Consider the following 15,645-nt stretch of genomic DNA (forward strand, 5'->3'; position numbering starts at 1 on the left):
GCCATTATTAAGTTATACAGGTAAAGGTGGATTACTCGTAACTTGAGAACAAGAATTGGGAAGATACTTTGAAGAGGTGGATCACCTGTTAGGTAGGGGTATAACAACAGATGAAGCAATAGGTTAAAGCCTAATTCCTATATCAACCCAAAAGTTGGTCAGTGGCTATTTGCTGTCTTTATAGGTGATCAGTGTTGTCAGATAGAGAGTCAGGTATCTTATATCGTATGAGGATTGGTCGCCCAAAGTATTACAGTATACCCATGTATAGGTTTCTTGTATAATAATACAAGTGGTATATCAAAAAATTATTAGTCAAGGATTAAGTATAACAGACTAAGGGCTAGATTTACTAAGCTGCGGGTTTGAAAAAGTGAGGATGTTGCCTATAGCAACCAATCAGATTCTAGCTTTCATTTATTTAGTACCTTCTACAAAATGACAGATAGAATCTGATTGGTTGCTATAGGCAACATCCCCACTTTTTCAAACCCGCAGCTTAGTAAATCTAGCCCTAAGTCTTTATTCACTATAAAAGTTATCACATCTGTGCAGGAGCTAGAGTCTGAGTATAGACACTCAGTAGAACATATGATATCATGGGAAAAATGGGGAAGGGATGACATGAAAAACCGGTCCGCACAAGATAGTACTCTACCTCACTAATGAGTATATATTGTTATGTGAGTGCCTGTTAGCCATTATGCAATGTGTTATTTTGTTATTATAATTATAACTGGGCTTGTTCATCAAAGGGTTTTTAGCTGACAGGAGTTGAACCCAGTGCGGTTTTCTGCTGCTGCAGCCCATGCATTTCCAGGTTCTACGCGCTGTGCAGTCAGACATGCCCCTCTGCCTACCACCGCTATAACACATTGGTTATTTGAGTTACTGACGCCTCCCTGTCAGCTTGAACCATTGCGCACCGTTCTCTGTAAACTCCAGAGGGGATCAGCACTTTCTGAGATGATCAAACCACCCGGTCTGGCATCAACAATCATTCCACGATCAAATTCACTTGGATCACTTTTCTTCCCCATTTTGGTGTTTGGTCTGAACAACTGAACCTTTTCAGCCTGTCTGCATGCTTTTATGATTGTGTTGCTGCCACATGATTGGCTGATTAGATATTTGCATTAACGAGCAGGTACACAGGTGCTTCTTGGCCTTTTGGCTAAGATTAGGTGTACATGCCCATGGATGCAGTGGGGCTTAAAGACACCCCCCTGTAGGCGATGGGCCGTCACCTGGTCCTCTGGCCAAGAGGCCGGCTGCCTGGAGCCCGAGTTGCTACATGCCCAAAAATGCATTGTGGAGAGAGAGGCACCTGTGCACAGAGTAAGGCCCTCTGCACCTTTAATTTTCAGGCAGCACCATTTTTTTCGCCCTAGCCTGTTGGCCGAGTGCAAGCATCATTTTTATATTTCCGTCCGAAAGGCTGGGGCCTTATGGCACTTATTTATTTATTACACTTGGTGCCAAGCACGTTTTTGATTATGTGTCTTTATTTTTGCCACATTTGGTAGGGGTTTGGGTATAGGATCTTATGGGCGACCCTCTTTCCCCAAGTCATCTGAGGCTCCCTCCTTTTGGAGGGAGCCTTTTATGTCGGTGATATAAAGGGGCCCTCCCTAGCTTCAGCAAAGGAGGGACTGAAGATCTCCCTTTTTTTTCCCTCTCTGGGGCCTTTTGGCTTCTACGGGATGGGGAGGCACAGGGCCCTTTCCCTTTTGGGAAGGGTCCAAAGTCCCAATTCCCCAGCACAGTTTGCACTGCACCGGGTGATTCCGAGTCATGTACCTCGGAAATAAAAAAAAATAATAATAAAAAAAGAGTAGGGTGGTATTGGTTTACATTATGAGAGGGGGTCTCCATGCTCATTGCCCCCCCCCCCCCCCCCTGCTCTAGTGGGAGCCTGCTTCTACTTCTAGCTGTAGCGCTGGTTAATGATTGGGGAGAGGAACTTTTTTAAAGAAATGTATATCTATATGTTTAATTAGACATTGTAACAATAAATGACAGTATGAAAGAAACAGTACTAGACTCTGGTTCAATGGGTTTATTGCGAGCTCCTGCAGATGGTATGGATCTCCTGTGCAAGCTCCTGAAGATGGTATGGATCTCCTGTGCGAGCTCCTGCAGATGGTATGGATCTCCTGTGCGAGCTCCTGCAGATGGTATGGATCTCCTGTGTGAGCTCCTGCAGATGGTATGGATCTCCTGTGCGAGCTCCTGCAGATGGTATGGATCTCCTGTGCGAGTACTGCAGATGGTATGGATCTCCTGTGCGAGCTCCTGCAGATGGTATGGATCTCCTGTGCAAGCTCCTGCGGATGGTATGGATCTCCTGTGCGAGCTCCTGCAGATGGTATGGATCTCCTATGCTGGTGCAGATGTTTTAGAGGAAGGTGCAGAAAGTATAGGGTGCTGGGTCTTCTACCTGGTTGGTCTGACTCACAGGTCCAGTTCTTACCTTAGTCATCTGATACGGTGTAGATGTCCTGCTGCAAGGAAGCAGTGAGCAACAGGAGAGGTCGTCACTCTCTGTAGAGATCCATACGTCCCAGCTGGAGCTGGAACGAATGGGTCTCTACAGAGAGCGACAACCTCTCTTGTTGGTCACTGCCTCCTTGCAGCAGGACATCTACACCGTATGGACTGGGGGACAAGGAGTAGACCAACCAGGTAGAGGAGCCTGCACCCTTTCTGCTGATGGGACAAGCTATTATATGGGAACTGGGCCCTCAACCTTGATAACAAGGTAGGGCCTCAGGATTAGCTCCATAGTCTCCATCATCCCTCTTGTGCAGCTCCTGCAGTTGGTGGTAGCGGTCGCGTATGTCTGCAGGAGCACATAGAAGAGCAGGAGCAGAATGCCAGACAGGAGCAGCAGCTTGCAGGACCAGCACATGAGATTGCAAATGATGTTAAAGAGCAATCTGAAAGAGAAACTATGTTATAGCGATGAACAGTTGCAATCATTTTGAAATAATAATAGGAGAATAATTTACCTCAGTCCTGCAATGCCGCTCCTTTTCTGCTCTTTAAGTTTTGCAGCACTTTTCATCTGCAGTTGCCGCTCCTGAAGGAAAATCAAAGAAGTGGTGGGATTATGAGGAGTACGACACAAGATAAGCCACTGAAGTTAAGGAAGTCAGAGTTGGCCGGCCATGCTACGATATTGACCATTTGGTCCCATATTGCAGCAAGTTGCCCCAAAATGAACAGCACATTATTTGCTAATAATCCAATTGAAATCAACTAGTTCAATATCCTGCATGGTTAGGTGTTTCTGGTCATCACCCAACTGTACTAACAGACCCTAGTGTAAGCCAGAGGTAAACTGGCTGCTTGGCCAGAGTGCCTGGATCTTGGCCACAATTTTGTTGATGGTGGTCTTGCTGCAATATACACCCAGCTTAGAGAGCTTACAGCCTGTAGGGAAAAGAAAGAGAAGTCCTTCCTTATGGTAATGACTGTAACCACCAGGTATCATGCTAATCACTGCCATTGCTGGCCTCCTGCTCCACGTCAATGCACTATACTAGTGAGAGCTCTGGTGTGGTGCAGGAGACCTGGTGAGGTAGGGTCAGAGCACGTATGTTATTAGCACACTGAGCGCCTTAGCTATCTGTCCCTCTCCTGGGATGGGAACCTTTCTTTCTGATAGAAGATGTTTAGTAGTAACAAAAGATGACCTGTGACAGAGGTGGCAGGTACAAATGTCTTACTGCTGACAGTAAGTATGATCTTACTTTATATAACATAGAGGAAGGGGCTGATGACATGGACTCACCAGTTCAGCCTTCACAATCTCTGCAGGATCTTCCGCAGCCTCCTCCACAGGTTTCATCCTGAAGGACCAGAAAATATTATTATTTAAACTAATGTCTTCTATTCACAAGAGTTACTGATACAGTCCAAGGTCATAGTTCCTATCTGGAGGTTTCTCTTATACGATTTTTTTAATGTAGGATGAGCAACAATTTAACAGTATATAATAGATATTTCTGGAGTTATTAGAAAATTACAGACAGAGCCTGAATGCAATTAATAGAACAGTATAGACAGATCCTGTCTGGAGTCACCAGTACAGGACTTAAAGACTTCCTGATATTTCTATTGCAGTATGGACAGCACTGATTATATACACAAATGTTCCTCTTTAGAACCGTATAGAATGTATGTGTACATGGAATAAACCATATAGATACTAACAGAGAAGGTGCTTCTGGCTGCGGCTGCCACTCCCGCAGGTTTCTGTTGATAATCTAGGGAAAGAGACACAGAGTGAAATAAATTATACACAACAAATCTTTAGGACAAGTTCCATGGGACTCGGATAAGCCGGCCACAGTCTGTCCCCGCAGGTTATTACCAGGTTACTATACATTTTACAGCAGAACGAGAGAAAATAATTTAATGGAAAAATTAACAAATTGGTCTTAATAAAAAAATATATATTTTGATTTGGTCTAGAAATTTGTCTTGAAGAGTTCATTTAGCAGCAACTTATATAGAACATGAAACAAGAACCCACTCTGATATTATGCAGGATTACAACCATAGAAATATCACTCAGGTCAGACATCCAGTATGATCTCTATATCTGATATATCAGATACTGGAACGTGGACCTATTGTGGGACAACCAATCCAGACTATGAAAAACGTTTCGCCATTGATTACACAAAAACTTTAAGCGACAAGTCCCTGTCTGTGCTATGACGCCCCGTCCTCCTTTACGCTTTATAATTTTTGCTGCTTTTCGGCAACTTGTTGTCACTGACTAATCCTAGTTTCCCCATTGGCCAAACTAAACTAAACGTATCCCCAGTTTTAGGTGGGTAATCACTGTCACCACCAAGCTCCATCACCAGCCTACCAGGAGCTGCTTACACTTCTCTGTGGGGTGTAGCTGCTGCAGCACCTCTTTGCTGGTTGCTAAAACCTTCTGACCATTTACATTGGATTGGTACTGCCAAGTAGATGAATGCAGGTAGACAGGAGATGGAATAAATGGTAAGTTGTTGGTCCCAGGACACAGCTGGATCTTATAGATGGAGCAGAATATCTCTCACCCAGACTGACATTATTTTGTCCCTGATGTCTAGCACCATCTGCACTGGGCTCCCCAGGTCTCTACTAGACCACTGGGTGAGTGGAATCCATAAGTGTTATACACAGAGGTGGATGTGGGGGTGTATATGGGGGTATCGCCATATCGCCACTTCTCCTACTGTTTATACATAAATACATTACACATTTACATGTCTGTACACTTTACACTGGGCACACATGTAATAAACACAATAAAATATTTCCGGCAGCAAAGCACCTGCTCCTCCATCCCGCCCGGCTATCAGTTACTACATACATGAGTCCATGTTATTTACTGGTCACACAGCTGTGTCATGTTCTCTCTGCACCTATGAACTGAGTGCCGTGTAAAATGTACCCTCTGCTCTGAAGTGACGGCACCACAGGTACTGTAAGCAAAGCCACCACCTGAGCGCCACCTCTTTATAGTAACTGTTATACTTTACCTCCTGCTCTGTGGCCAGCAGCCGCAGCCTGGTGAGCCTATTCTTCAGGAGATCATTTACCCTCATATAGCTGCTGAGCTGCAATAGAGAGAATTACATTTAGATCTCAGTATATGAATACGTAGCGCACACCATATTGTATATTTGTGTAACACATTGTGTAGTGCCCTCTCCTCGCACAAAGGGGCTTATTTGCAGGGTACGGTTATGTTACTGCGCCGCTGTGTCCAAGTTTCTAGGAGGCTTTAATTTGTAGATCTTATCTTACCATAAATCAGACTATAAATGAACAGAATAAGTGCGGATCGTTCCCTGTCACTGTATTACATTATTTGGCAAACAGAAGACTACTTAGGGGATTTTTTGGACCGAGTAAACTTCAGGCCACCTGGATGTCCGCTATTTTATTAAACAAATGACAGAATATGACCAATTTTACTGTAACACTGTTTTACTGTAGAATTTTACTGTACAACTATTATTATAACTGAAGTTCTGTAGCATATTCTGATGTGATATTATATAAATATCTACTTATATATCACCGCAGCCATTTATTTCAGAAATTATGACTTTTTTATGCTAGTAAGGCCCAGTGTGGGCATTAGATGGAGGAGACAGATTCAGCGCACTGTCTTGTAGGATAACGAGAACGATGGGCCCTGATACAATAGCAGTTAGGACACTGGGGCAATAATCCAGAGGACAGAGCGTCTCCATTCAAACTGCTGTGGAAGACCTTGAAAAGAGATAAATAAAGCTCTGGGTTGAGAGCATAGTTAGTTGTCTACTCTCCCGAAATTTCCAGGAGGCTCCCGAATTTCGGGGAGTCCTCCTAAGCTCTCGGAAGAGTAGGCAAACCTCCCGGACCCTGTAAAATGTTGAAATTCACGGCATTGAATAGCGGGGGAGGGCTTTAATCGTGTCATTAAGTCCCGCTATTCAATGCCTTGAATTTCTGTATTTTATAGTAGGGGCGCGGCTATAGTGACGTAGCGACGTCGCAACGCCTCCTCCTACCCTCAGTCACATGATCTTTACTCTGGATCTCCTGGATTACAGATTTAATAAGTAGGCAAGTATGGTTGAGAGTGTTTATGTTCTATGAAATTGGGAGATAGTACTACTTGATGTGTTTATATTAATACACTCGGGGTGATTGCTGGGTATAATACACCCAGGGTGATTGCTGGGTATATAATACACCCGGGGTAATTGCTGGGTATATAATACACCCGGGGTGATTGCTGGGTATATAATACACCCGGGGTGATTACTGGGTATATAATACACCCGGGGTGATTGCTGGGTATATAATACACCCGGGGTGATTGCTGGGTATATAATACACCCGGGGTGATTACTGGGTATATAATACACCCGGGGTGATTGCTGGGTATATAATACACCCGGGGTGATTGCTGGGTATATAATACACCCGGGGTGATTGCTGTATATATTACAGTAATAAAGTGTGTGAACAAAGCTTCAGTTTTGGTCTTATGGGACACTTGCGAGAGAGTGCACCACGGCTGTGACTATCATCACATTGGAATATTAAGTGATATAATGATGGACTGACCAGGCTTGATAGCAGCTCCTCTCTTCCTTCAAGGATGTCGCATTTTCTTTCCTGTCCAGGGAATAATGCAGATATAAGGTCAGTTTTAGAGCGAGAGAGAAATAAGAGAGAAAGAGAGACAGAGAGAGAGCGAGAGAGAGTGCCAGAGGGCGAGAGAGAGAGACAGAGGGTGAGAGAGAGACAGAGGGTGATAGAGAGAGAGACAGAGATGTAGAAAGAGAGAGAGAGTGACAGACAGTGAGAGAGAGACAGATAAATGTATGTCACACTTTCCGTACTTTTATTTTTCAGTACAGACAGTGGGCATCACATTATTAATCCTGTCTATAATGTAAATAGTAGGAAACTGAATCTGTACCGTGAGTCAGTTTCCAGCCGTTCGCATGGTGAGGGATATTAACCTTTTAGTGTCCCACTTACACGCGGATGTCGGAGCAGGAACTGATGTGAACGTACACATGAAGATATAGCATGGGATCACGCTCAATGACATGTCACACACATGGTTCATAGTATCACAATGGCCATATTCCAATCATACCTCCCAGATGTCCTGATTTAGGCGGGACAGTCACGAATTGACGCTACTGTGCCGCCATTCCACCAGTCGGCACGTTTGTCCCCAGACAAGTTGGGAGGTACGCAGCAATTTTAGGGGTTTGTTAGAGAAGGGGAATTGGAGGCAGCCTAATGCTTCAGAAGCGCTTAGCACGGCCCCAGAGACCGTCACACGCCCCTCAGCCTGGCATGACCACTCCGTGTCGTGATTACCGCTGTATGTGTATGTTTGTATGTATACAAATGGTTATAGATAGTTGTCATACCAACTGCTGCTTCAGCCATTGTTCTTCTGCCTCCACTTGCTGGCTCTCCCTCAGTTGTTTCCACAGGGTCTCAAGCTCATCATTATTCGACCTGGATAGACAAGTAGAGAATACATTCTTATTTACCTGCTTATTTAATGTACACTAGTGCCAGACAAACAGCCAGGCATACTCCGATCTGTGAGCAACAGGAAAAGGGATCCTTGGCTACAAATAACTATCAGTTACAGGTTGTGAGTGTGACAACTACGGGGGGAGGGCCCTTGACAAATCCACTAGAACTTTGAAAAAAAAATCCCACCCCAACCATAATAAGGGATTTCCCGTTACAGGCATCACAGGACGCACCAGATTGGGTGAGTGCAGGTACGTTTCATTTTTTTCTTTTATTATAATATAATTTTAGCTTTTTGTGGCGTTATCACTTTAATGTCTGCTGATAATACAAATGTTTCCCCTTTGCGATAAGATGAAAGCAGGGTTCAGAAACAGCACGTAATAGAAATCATATCTGTAAAAAGCGAATGATGGAATATTTACATTTAATTATTCACATTCAATGCAGTTTAAAATGTGCAACATAAAATAAAACAAATATTTAAAATTACATACAGGAAAGGAGAATCTACACTGGGTAGTGGGCTATATATTATTATCAGGGAGAGGACAGGTCACTGCCTCCCACAATTTCCACAAAATCATCTCATTAAATACTCTGTGCTGCTGGGGCACCTGCTCCTTCTACTATATAATTCTCAGTCTGTGGCTTCCTGCTGCCTCCATTACCCATCCACACATCATGTCACTGCCCCTGTCACATGCAGTCCTGTCCTCACTGACACATCACTCATCTCCTGATATACTCTGTGCTGCTGGGGCACCTGCTCATTCCACTATATAACTCTCAGTCTGTGGCTTCCTGCTGCCTCGATTCCCCTCCTCACATCATGTCACTGCCCCTGTCACATACAGCCCTGTCCTCACTGACACATCACTCATCTCCTGATATACTCTGTGCTGTGCTCTAAACATTAACAGGTTCTCACATACTTGTCACATGCACCTTCACAATTAGACCTCACCTCATAACTCCTGTAAACAGCGTCCAAATTACAGACTTATGAAAAACACAGCTGTGTGTTTGACTTCTTCGCTCTCTCTGAGCTGCCTCTCTGCCCTGTCCCTGGGCAGTGTGGTCACTCACTTTGATGTCAAGTGCGTGATGTCACAGTGCGTGATGTCACCAGGGCCTGTTGAAAGAGGCAGACCTGATAAAATAGGGACACTGCTGTGGAAAATTATAATGGGGGGTGTTTAGGAGCTGCCCATCCAAGCTCAGTTGTGTAAGAATGACCTTGGAGTGTGGAGCTCAGCCCACGTTCCAATGAACATGGGGATATGTTCTTAATGTGGGCAGCACGGTGGCTTAGTGGTTAGCACTTCTGCCTCACAGTTCTGGGGCCCAATGGGGCAGGGACTGATGTGAGTGAGTTCTCTGTACATTGCTGTGGAATCAGTGGCGCTATATAAATAAATGGTGATGATGATAATGATGAATGTTCATTGTTGAATATATGGAATATATATAATAGGTGAAGGGGTTGCTGTATTTCCTGATGACAATTAAGGTCCAGGAAGGGCCCACAGTAGATATTATGGAATTCAGAGTGAGACACATGGAGTGGGGTGACATTATCTCCACCCAGAGTCCACAGGGTTTAATCCACCACATTAGAGAACTCTATATGGGCCCATTTCCAAAAGGAAAGGATAACTATGGCCTTACCCATATGCCCCGGCAGTCCCTGGTTATGTAGGACAGTCCCCACCAGAGTCATGGCTGCGTAGATAGGGGGCGCAGTTAGTTTTATCACGAGGAAAGCAGAAGGAATGATTATCAATGATTGGGGAGCGGGGATGCCTGACAATAAACATTGCTTACAAACTGCAGACTATGTGGGGTGTTTACATTTCCATTTGTCCCCCTTCACATAAGAACACTCCTACAGTGCTCCATTTATTCTGGGTTTTGGAACTGCCCCTATAAAAGCACTGTTTTCAGGTATACAGATTCACCTGTGTAAGGTGGAGAGAGAAACATCCAAACTTGTAACACATAACTAACCCCCCCCCCCCCCTATTCATTAATTTCCACTACTTTTACATCCTTCACCTAATATACTGCACGGTGGCTCAGTGGTTAGCACTTCTGCCTCACAGCACTGTGGTTATGAGTTCAATTCCTGACCATGACCTTATCTGTGAGGAGTTTGTATGTTCTCCACGTGTTTGCATGGGTTTCCTCCAGGTGCTCCGGTTTCCTCCCACACTCCAAAAACATACTGGTAGGTTAATTGGCTGCTAACAAATTATTGACCCTAGTCTGCCTGTGTGTTACGGATTTAGACTGTAAGCTCCAATGGGGCAGGGACTGATGTGAGTTCTCTGTACAGCGCTGCGGAATTAGTGGCGCTATATAAATAAATGGTGATGATGATGATATACTGCTCTGTTTAGACTTCTATATAATGTCAGACATTCCTGCTTTTTCTACCTCGCTTCTGGCAGACCCAGGGGGCAGCTTGATGCTGGATTTCATTCCCTCTAGCAGAGGCAGCTTACTGGGGAATACAGGTGCTTATTAATGATAATAATCATGAAAACGTGTTCTCACCATTAATGTAAATGTGCTAAACATGGACTTCTGAGTCCTTCCCGATGGTCATACCTGGAAACCGGAGCACCCAGAGGGTAGAACATACAAACTTCACACAGATAAGGCCCTGGATGGGAATTGAACTCATGAGCCCAGCGCTGATCATCATCATCAACATTTATTTATATAGCGCCAGCAAATTCCGTAGCGCTTTACAATTGGGAACAAACATTAATAAGACAATACTGGGTAATACATACATACAGAGAGGTAAGAGAACCCTGCTCGAAAGCTTACAATCTATAGGACAATGGGGGTTAGAAACATAAGGGCATGTGCTACATCATATTGCTCAATGGACCAGCCAGACTGCAAAGGTAAAAGTACTGAGTGGGCTATGTGTGTTGCAGTGTTGGTCAGAAGGTTGTTGTCTTGCGTTAGCAGTGTAAAGGATGGTAATAGGGTAATCTAGGGAAATTAAGATGATGGTTGAGGAATATCATAACCTTGTCTGAAGAGGTGGGTTTTCAGTGAACGCTTGAAGGTTTGAAGACTAGAGGAAGTCTTACTGTGCGTGGGAGGGAATTCCACAAAGTGGGTGCAGCCCTGTAACTGAGAATGGGAGGATGTGATGAGAGTGGAGGAGAGACGTAGATCTTGTGCAGAACGGAGGTGTCAAGTAGGGAGATATTTCGAGACAAGTGAGGAAATGTATGTCGGTGCAATTTTGTTGATGGCCTTGTATGTTAGTAGAAGAATTTTATATTGGATTCGTTGAAATACAGGCAGCCAATGTAGAGACTGACAGAGTGGCTCAGCAGAGGAATAACGGTTTGTAAGGAAAATCAATCTAGCCGCTGCGTGCAAAATAGATTGTAGGGGTTCAAGTCTGACTTTGGGAAGACCAGTAACGAGGGAATTGCAATAGTCGATGCGGGTGATGATGAGTGCATAAATTAATGTTTTTGCGGTGTCTTGGGTTAGATATGTGCGTATTCTGGAAATGTTCTTTAGGTGTATGTAACATGATTTAGATATAGAGTGGATGTGGGGAATAAACGACAGTTGTGAATCAAGGATTACACCTAGGCAACGAGCTTGCGGGGTGGGATTTATGGTCATGTTATCAACAGAAATAGAAATGTCAGGCAGGAAGCTTCTATGTGTGGGTGGGAATATTATTAATTCAGTTTTTGAAAGATTGAGTTTGAGTTGGCGAGAAGACATCCAAGATGAAATGGCAGAAAGACAGTCAGTAACGCGAGACAACACAGATGGTGAAAGATCAGGAAAGGATAGATAAATTTGTGTATCATCCGCATAGAGATGATACTGAAATCCAAAGGAGCTTATTAGTTTTCCAAGAGAAGTGGTGTAGATAGAGAATAGCAGAGGACTTAGGACTGAGCCTTGTGGAACTCCAACTGATAAAGGAAGCTGAGCAGAGGTGGATCCAGAGAAATTAACACTGAAAGAGCGATTAGATAGGTAGGATGAGAACCAGGATAGGACAGTGCCTTCAAGACCTTGGGATTGTAGCGTTTTTATGAGGAGAGAGTGGTCAACAGTGTCAAATGCAGCAGAGAGATCCAGGAGAATTAGAAGAGAGTATTGGTTATTATTTTTTGCTGTGATCAAATCATTGACAACTTTGGTCAGCGCAGTCTCTGTGGAGTGTTGAGAGCGAAAGCCTGACTGAAGAGGATCCAATAGGTTGTTTGCTGTAAGAAAGTGTGTGAGGCGGGTGTAGGCAATTCTCTCGAGAAGCTTGGAGGGGCATGGGAGATGGGAGATGGGGCAGTAATTTATGAGAGAGTTAGGGTCAGAATTCTGTTTTTTTAAAATGGGAGTAATCACTGCATGCTTGAAAAGTGATGGAAAAATACCAGTAGAAAGAGATAGATTACAGATTTTAGATAGAGGGGGAATGAGCACGGGAGACAGGGATATACAAATTTGAGAGGGAATGGGATCAAGAGGACAGGAGGTAGAGTAGGAAGATGAGAAGAGAGTAGAAACTTCCTCTTCATTTGTGGGATCAAATGAAGAGAGAGTGTCAGAGGGTGCTACAAAGGAATTGAGCAGATTACTTGTCAAGGGAGATACCATTTCAAGCCTGATCTTATCAATTTTGTCCTTGAAATAGGAAGCAAGATCCTGTGCACTGATGTTAGTTGGAGGATTTGGGGCAGGAGGATTCAGAAGAGAGTTAAATGTGTTAAAGAGGCGTTTGGGGTTAGAAGCCTGACCATAGATGAGAGATCGGTAGTATGCTTGTTTAGCAGTGTCCAGAGCATTTCTGTAGGCGTGGTAAATATCAGTATATGTTATGAAATCATTAGAGGCACAAGATGTACGCCAGTGACGTTCTGCTTTACAAGAAAGTTTTTGTTACTGTAGTGTTCCACGGTTGGCAACGAATTCTACGGGAAATATGTAGTGTCGCTGGAGCCACTTGATCCAGGGCAATTGCTAGGGTTTGATGAAAATGGGGTACTGCCCGATCAGGGGAGGAGAATCTAGAAATTGGGGAGAGAAGGTGTTGGATAGAGGTGGAAAACTGTTGAAAATCAATAGAGTTGATATTCCTGCGGGTACGAGGAGGCTTGGAAGAGCTTGACACTAGGGAGGGTAAAGAACTGGGGGTGAGCAAGTATCTAACAAGGTGATGATCCGAGAGGGGGAAAGGAGTGTTAAGGAAATCAGAAAATAGTCTAGAGAAAACAAGATCAAGACAGTGGCCATCCTGATGAGTAGCGGATTCAATCCACTGGGAGAGGTCAAGTGTGGAGGTTGGAGAGAGTAGTTTGGAAGCAGCATTGGAACGTGGATTAGAAAAAGGGATGTTGAAATCACCCATGATGATGGTGGGGATATCAGTAGATAAGAAGTGAGGGAGCCATGCAGAGAAGTGTTCAAGAAATTGTTGGTGTGGACCAGGGGGGCAATAGATGACAGCAACACGCATAGAGAATGGGTTAAAAATCCTAACAGCATGTACTTCAAAAGTGGTGAATGTGAGTGATGGGACACTTGGTATAACTGTGAATGTGCACTGTGGGGAGAGAAGTAGTCCAACCCCCCCTCCTTGTCTGCCTCCTGGTCTGTGGGTGTGGGTGAGATGAAGGCCACCATGTGAAAGGGCTGCAGGTGAGGCAGTGTCTGAATGCGTGAGCCATGTTTCTGTTATTGCCAGAAGGTTTAGGGTTGTTTAAGAGGAAGAGATCATGTACGGAGGTAAGTTTGTTACAAACAGAGCGTTCATTCCAAAGGGCACATTTAAAGGACTTTGGAAGAGAGGGGAGACAGGTTATGTATTTGAGGTTTGCCAGATTTCTGTAGTGTTCAGATATATGTGTGTGGGAGAAGTGAGGGGGACCTGGATTAGGTGATCTATCACCAGCTAATAGAAGCAGGAAGGAAGAAAGGTAGGAAAGATGATTGTAAGATGTGTGTCCTTTTAGTTTCTGGCGGCAGGGTGAGGCTGTTAAAGTTATTGAATTTAAATAGGAAAAGAGTTCATGAGTGTTCACTAGAGGTGAGTGAAGTAATGAAGGGGCAATGTGGACAGAGGTGTGTGTTGCAGGATGGGTGAGGGATGATATAGTCCTAAAGATAATGCCATGAAAAGAGATAAAGAAAAATATTTTGGCAAGCATTGGGACTATTAGTCAAATAGCAAAAATGAGGAATTAAATGAATTGCCTAATTGCAATGTCCAGTGTAATCAGATAAGTAGTGCAGAGCTAGGATGCAGCAAATGTAGTGTATTCCTGGATGTCTGGATAGTATAACGTAATGATGTGGGGAGCCATGTGGGGGAGTGGGTGGAAGTGTTGAATGGAGAGTAATAAAGAGCAGGTAATTGAATAGCTGAGATTTTGCACAGTCATGGGAGAGGAGAGTGGTTGAAAGACAGTATAATTTTTTCCTACTTGTGATGGGAGACAAAGCTTAAATAAAATTGAAGTACAGTGCTGAGATAGGGGACTGAAATAACTGTAGCATGGGTAGGGAGTGGTTGAGCAAGTAGTACAGCAGTCTGATTAAATAGAGTGGATTTTGCATTAAAAGCAGACTGATAAATAAAACAAACTTTCATGAGATGAGAGGAAAATGAGATCAGAGTCTAAAACAGTCCTCATGTTGCATGTAGCTTGTAGCCAGGGAGAGTTGAGAACATCAGAGGTGGAATATGGAGTTTCAGGTGAATACTGACAGTTGTCCTTGAGAAGCTGTGTTAATAGGCAGAAAGTTCTTCTCCTGTTTCCTCCTGTTCAACTCCGGTATAACTCCGAATTATGCTGTTTAAATTTTTTGTTTCACACTTGTATCTATACACACTTAGAACTATACACACTAACTATGCAGCCATCACTGGCTTTGCAGCCATTCAACTTTGAATATATCTGAGCCACAGTGAGCACCCGCTATCAGCCATCTCTTAAAGTATCGGATACACTACGGACATTTATTTACCAGAATACATCAGTAATGGGATGGAAATGCTGTACTCCGCCTAGTTTACATTTTTATGAATGTCACATTCACATTCAGATAAGAGTATCTGATAGGTGTTTGGGGGATGTATCTCTGTACTGTGTATTAAACTGCAAACCATTGATTTATCTCTTTATTGCACCAAACCTCTTTACTTGTTAACTTAACACCTAAAACCTTATCTAATACATAAATGCTTAGTGGCGTCTGTCTGTGTGTGTGTGGAAAAAAAAAAAACCCAAGTTGCAGCGCCACCTGCTGGGCAGAGTTATACACTCACCTACTAAATTCTTAGTGTGTGTGGGGAAAAAAATTCAAAAAGGGCTGAAATTTGGTAGGGCTCAAACTCATTTTCGTGAGGTAATTTTACCTCATGAACACACATGTGTAGAGGCGTGCGTTAGTGTGTGTGTGTGTGTGTGGAAAAAACTATTTTCTCAGAAAGGGCTCATCCAATTGACCTGAAATTTGGTATACTGACATTATTTGACAAAAAAAATAGAATAGTCAAGTCAGTTAACTTCCATCATCCCCCCT

At 43.7% G+C, this 15,645-nt stretch overlaps 1 long non-coding RNA gene across 2 annotated transcripts in view; it reads right to left on the bottom strand.

The window, feature by feature from the left end:
• Positions 1–7,145: 7,145 nt before the first annotated feature.
• LOC142097363 (uncharacterized) overlaps positions 7,146–15,645 on the bottom strand; it is a 45,498-nt gene continuing 36,998 nt past the window's right edge. For both annotated transcript variants that reach the window (XR_012678172.1, XR_012678173.1), the window contains exons 2-3: positions 7,953–8,043; positions 7,146–7,179 (exon numbers count right to left, since the gene is read on the bottom strand). This is a non-coding gene — a long non-coding RNA (uncharacterized LOC142097363). The remainder of the gene's footprint in view (positions 7,180–7,952; positions 8,044–15,645) is intronic.

Source organism: Mixophyes fleayi, chromosome 1 (assembly GCF_038048845.1).
Source record: "Mixophyes fleayi isolate aMixFle1 chromosome 1, aMixFle1.hap1, whole genome shotgun sequence".
Lineage (NCBI taxonomy): Eukaryota > Metazoa > Chordata > Amphibia > Anura > Limnodynastidae > Mixophyes > Mixophyes fleayi.